Consider the following 6,300-nt stretch of genomic DNA (forward strand, 5'->3'; position numbering starts at 1 on the left):
GACTCCAGATTGTACTAGGAGAAGTTGCTGTTCGCAGCTGGTCTGATTCAGACTGTACCCAGGGCAGGTTACCGTGGTCTGATTCAGACTGGCAGGGCAGCAGGGCTGATTCAGCTTACAGTGGTCTCATTCGGACCCAGCTGTTGATTCGGGCTATTGCCCAGGGCAGGTTACAGTGGTCTGGTTCGGGTGTACCCAGGGCAGGTTACAGTGGTCTGATTCAGACTGTACCCAGGGCAGCTTACGAATGTCTGATTCAGACTGTCCGCAGACTGGACCCAGGGCAGGTTACAGTGGTCCTGATTCAGACTGTACCCCAGGAACCCCAGTGGTCTGATTCACAGCTTGCAGTGGTCTGGCATTCAGGCTGTACCCAGGGCGGTTGCGTGGTCTGAGACTGTACCCCAGGGCAGTTACAGTGTCTGATTTAGACTGTACCCAGGGCAGGTTACAGTGGTCTGATTCCAGACTACCCAGGGGCAGGTTACGTGGTCTGATTCAGACTTACAGCTTGCACCCAGGGCAGGTTACAGTGGTCTGATTCAGACTGTACCCAGGGCAGGTTACAGTGGTCTGATTCAGACTGTACCCAGGTTACAGCAGGTACAGTGGTCTGATTCAGACTGTACCCAGGGCAGGTTACCGTGGTCTGATTCAGACTGTACCCAGGGCAGCCACCGTTGGTGGTCTGATTCGGAGCTGTACCAGGGCAGCTTACGTGGGCAGCTTACAGCTTGCAGTGGTCTGATTCAGACTGTACCCAGGGCAGGTTACTGTGGTCTGATTCCAGACTATACCCAGGGCAGCTTACAGTGGTCTGATTCAGACTGTACCCAGGGCAGGTTACCGTGGTCTGGTTCAGACTGTACCCAGGGCAGGTTACAGCTTGTGGTCTGATTCAGACTGGCCACCCAGGAGTTGCTGGTTACAGCTTGCAGTTACCGGTTCTGTTCAGACTGTACCCAGAACAGGTGCAAGTGGTCTGATTCAGACTGTACCCAGGGCAGGTTACAGTGGTCAGACTGCCCCAGGGCAGGTTACCGTGGTCTGATTCAGACTGTACCCAGGGCTTAGGTTACCGGGCAGGTGTGGTCTGATTCAGACTGTACCCAGGGTGCAGTTAAGACCCAGGTTTACATTCGCTTGGGCAGTTATGGTCTGATTCAGACTGTACCCAGAGCAGCTTATGAGTTACTATTAGAACGTACAGCTTACCGGTCTGATTCAGACTGTACCAGGGCAGGGTGAGTGGTCTGATTGCTTACCCAGGAGCGTCTGGTCAGTTCAGACTGTACCCAGGGCAGCTTACAGTGGTCTGATTCAGAATGTGGGGCAGCTTACAGTGGTCTGATTCAGACTGTGCCCAGGAGCGGTGGTCTACAGTGGTCTGATTCAGACTGTACCCAGGGCAGGTTACCGTGTTCTGGTTCAGACTGGCTACCAGAGCGGTACCGTGGTCTCATTCAGGCTGTACCCAGGGCGGAGTTACCGTGGTCTGATTCAGACTGTACCCAGGAGCAGAACGTTACAGTGTTCTTATTCAGTTGGACCCAGACTTAAGTGGTCTGGTCAGACTGTACAGGCTTACAGTGGTGGTCTGATTCAGATTCAGACTGTTACCTGCCCAGGGCAGGTTACCGTGGTCTGATTCAGGTGTACCAGGAGCAGGTGCCGTGGTCTGATTCAGACTGTACCCAGGCAGGTTACCGTGGTCTGATTCAGACTGTGGTCTGGCGGTTCACCCAGGAGCAGGTTACAGTGGTCTGATTCAGACTGTACCCAGGGCAGGTTACAGTGGTCTGATTCAGACTGTACCCAGGGCAGGTTACAGTGGTCTGATTCAGACTGTACCCAGGAACAGGCTGTGCCCAGAACCGTGGTCTGGTTCAGACTGTACCCAGGGCAGCTTACAGTGGTCTGATTCGGCTTGCAGTGGTGGTCTGATTCAGACTGTACCCTGTGGGCAGGTTACCGTGGTCTGATTCAGACTGTACCCAGGGCAGCTTACAGTGTTCTGATTCAGACTGTACCCAGGGCAGGTTACAGTGGTCTGGTCCCCAGACTGTACCAAAGCACAGTGGCTGGTTCAGACTGTACCCAGTGGTTAATTGGTCTGATTCAGACTGTACCCAGGGCAGGTTACCGTGGTCTGGTTCAGACTGTACCCAGGGCAGCTTACAGTGGTCTGATTCAGCTTTCAGACTGTAGGGCAGCTGTGGTCTCATTCAGACTGTACCCAGGGCAGACTGTACCCAGGGCAGCTTGCAGTGGTCTGATTCAGACTGTACCCAGGGCAGCTTACAGCTTGCAGTGGTCTGATTCAGACTGTACCCAGGGCAGCTTACAGTGGTCTGATTCAGACTGTACCCAGGGCAGCTTACAGCTTGCAGTGGTCTGATTCAGACTGTACCCAGACACAGTGAGTCTGATTCAGACTGTACCCAGGGCAGGTTACAGTGGTCTGATTCAGACTGTACCCAGAGGCAGCTTACGGTGGTCTGATTCAGACTGTACCCAGGGCAGCTTACGGTGGTCTGATTCAGACTGTACCCAGGGCAGCTTACAGTGGTCTCATTCAGACTGTACCCAGGGCAGCTTACAGTGGTCTGATTCAGACTGTACCCAGGGGGCAGGTTACCGTGGTCTGATTCAGACTGTACCCAGGACGAGGTTACCGTGGTCTGATTCAGACTGTACCCAGGGCAGGTTACGGTGGTCTGATTCAGACTGTACCCAGGGCAGGTTACCGTGGTCTGATTCGGGCTGTACCAGGGCGGCTTACCTTGATGGTCTGATTCAGACTGTACCAGGGCAGCTTACTGGTTCAGACTGTACCAGAACGAGTTAGTGGTCTGATTCAGACTGTACCCAGGGCAGCTTACCGTGGTCTGATTCAGACTGTACCCGGTGGTCTGATTCAGGCCACTAGGGCAGCTTACAGTGGTCTGATTCAGACTGTACCCAGGGCAGGTTAGTGGTCTGATTCAGACTGTACCCAGAAGGTGCCGTGGTCTTAGGTTACCCAGTGGTCTGATTCAGACTGTACCCAGGGCAGCTTACAGTGGTCTGATTCAGACTGTGCCCAGGGCAGCTTACCGTGGTCTGATTCAGACTGCCCAAGACGGCTTTACCTGATTCAGACTGGCCAGAGCGTTACCGTGGTCTGATTCAGACTGTACCCGGAGTTAGTGGTCTGATTCAGTTAGTGGTCCTGATTCAGACTGTTACCCAGGGGGCAGGTTAGTGGTCTGATTCAGATTGTAGACTGTACCCAGGGCGGCTTACAGTGGTCCCTGCCCAGGGCAGCGCCGTTCAGACTGTACCCAGGGCAGGTTACAGTGGTCTGATTCAGACTGTACCCAGGGCAAGCTTGCAGTGGGTCTGATTCAGGTGGTACCCAGGGCAGCTTACAGTAAAAGAAGAAAAACTTGCCTTCAGACTGTAAAAAGAAGAAAAACCCTTAGGTGTGTGAATGTGATATTTCATTTATATTTTATTTTTTAATACACATTTGCAAACATTTCTCAAAACCTGTTTTTACTTTGTCATTATGGGAATTATGTGTAGATTGAGGGGGGACAATTTAATCCATTTTTGAATCAAATTGTACCGTAGCAAATGTGGAAAATGTCCAGGGGCCTGAATATTTTCCTAACTTGCGCTGTTCGTCACAACTTTGAGCATTTAACTATAATGCAATGTTTTATGAAGGAGAATTCCTTTCAACTATTCGTCATGACCCACTTTCAAAAACAACCTGATTTAAATTATTTTATTTTCCAGAAGAGCTGGGTTCTACAGCAATACACGCGTGTTTAATTACAGTACTGTGTGTTTGTGTGAATATGTGCTTTTGGCAAAACTACATCCAGTGAGTTCTTCAGACAGCCCAAAATAGTTTTTTTGAGAAAATAGTTTTTTGGGGTTAAACCTTGACAATACAGTAGTTAGTCTTTGTCTGTTATTTAGTCAGTCTGTCAGTTAGTGTTAGTCTGTCTGTTATCGGCATGCTTTGCTTGAGTTTCTATTTAATATATACAAATGCATTTGTTGTCAGAAAATGTGCTGTTTACTCAGGAGAAACTGCATAGATAGTTTTGATATTTGTGTGATTTATAAAGCGTCAATGGCAATTGAAACGATAACAAAGCCCCTCCTCGTCCCCTGTTCGGGTTAAAAGCTGAGGGATGGGACTGGAGAAATGTCACCACTCTCATGAATAGAGGTATAAAAATACAAAGTTGACCATCCTTGAGATCAACATGTTAGTTTTAACCATGTTTTGACCCTATATGTTGTTTGTTTATATAACAAGCGTATATTTTGGCTTCTGATGATGGTGACAGTTGTACTAAGCTCATAAGTTGTATTCTTTTATTTTATTTTTACCTTTATTTAACTAGGCAAGTCAGTTAAGAACAAATTCTTATTTTCAATGACGACCTAGGAACAGTGGGTTAACTGGTCTAGGAACAGTGGCTTAACTGGTCTAGGAACAGTGGCTTAACTGGTCTAGGAACAGTGGCTTAACTGGTCTAGGAACAGTGGCTTAACTGGTCTAGGAACAGTGGCTTAACTGGTCTAGGAACAGTGGCTTAACTGGTCTAGGAACAGTGGCTTAACTGGTCTAGGAACAGTGGCTTAACTGGTCTAGGAACAGTGGAACAGTCTATCTTCTGTCCGACAGACATCTGTTGTGCCCCTCAGGCCTTCCTACCAAAGTGTGTTTATGCTTTGTTTGCCTTACGATCTTCATTGAATTACCTTGACATGTGTTTTTAGTTCTGCCATTTACCCCTGTGAGGGAGCGTTTAGTTCTGCCATTTACCCCTGTGAGGGAGCGTTTAGTTCTACCATTTACCCCTGGGAGGGAGAGTTTAGTTCTACCATTTACCCCTGTAAGGGAGAGTTTAGTTCTACCATATACCCCTGTGAGAGAGTTTAGTTCTACCATTTACCCCTGTGAGGCGTTTAGTTCTACCATTTACCCCTGTGAGGAGCGTTTAGTTCTACCATTTACCCCTGTGAGGGAGGCGTTTAGTTCTACCATTTACCCCTGTGAGGGAGCGTTTAGTTCTACCATTTACCCCTGTGAGGGAGAGTTTAGTTCTGCCATTTACCCCTGTGAGTGAGAGTTTAGTTCTACCATATACCCCTGTGAGGGAGAGTTTAGTTCTACCATTTACCCCTGTGAGGGAGCGTTTAGTTCTACCATCATACAATCATACAATATATGTACAATGTGATTTTCTGGATTTTTGTTTTAGATTCCGTCTCTCACAGTTGAAGTGCACATATGATAAAAATTACAGACCTCTACATGCTTTGTAAGTAGGAAAACCTGCAAAATCGGCAGTGTATCAAATACCTGTTCTCCCCACTGTAAATATCAGATTTCCTATAATGTCCTCCAATAATCTATATGTGGAACCTATGGTATTTGTGTTGCTATAATATTTGGTTTACAGTGACTTTGGGGATTATTTGGGCAGGATGTTTGAGCCATCCTGCTATAGACCCTACCAATCAAATCAAATGTTGTCACATACACATGGTTAGCAGATGCGAGTGTAGCGAAATGCTTGTGCTTCTAGTTCCGACCATGCAGTAATATCTAACAAGTAATCTAACCTAACAATCACATTTGTTCACTAGGGTGTTATTAAGTAAACAAAGAAAACTAAGTCATATTTTTGGTCATTGTCTCCCAGGATCAATGCATTGAATCACTTTTTGTGTATTTCAAATGTTGCTGGAAATATGACCAAATTAGTATTTACTTCAAAATTCTGAATACTACATTCAAATGCTGGTAAATGTGAATTGTACTTTCTGCACATTAAAGTAAATATTTGTTTTACAGTATATGCTAATTAACAATACTTTTGCCTAAAATTAATATTTTTTATTTATATATCTCATGATGTTTTGATGATAAGAATCAAGTTTATATTCTTCTATGATCGTTTTTTTTTTTTTTTTTAATTGTTTCTTTTTCAAAATGATCCCAGTTAGAATTTGATGTATGTAAAATATGTTGGTAGTATGAAGATTAAGGACCCTCTGTGCGTCGTATATATATATAAATCAATTTCCAGAAGTGATGGGATCAACCTTTTTTTGTTGAGGTCAATTGATCAAAACATTTAATTGAAGTGTCCCGTTCCAGTTACAGGCTTCACATGTGGCAAAGAGGGTTTTCTTCTGACAGAGACCCCACACGTTTTTTGTTGTTGTTTTCTTATAGCGAAACTCCAACCAGTTAATTTGTTTTCAGATTTGTTTAGTAGAATAAAACAC

This window comes from Oncorhynchus masou, chromosome 28 (assembly GCF_036934945.1).
Source record: "Oncorhynchus masou masou isolate Uvic2021 chromosome 28, UVic_Omas_1.1, whole genome shotgun sequence".
Lineage (NCBI taxonomy): Eukaryota > Metazoa > Chordata > Actinopteri > Salmoniformes > Salmonidae > Oncorhynchus > Oncorhynchus masou.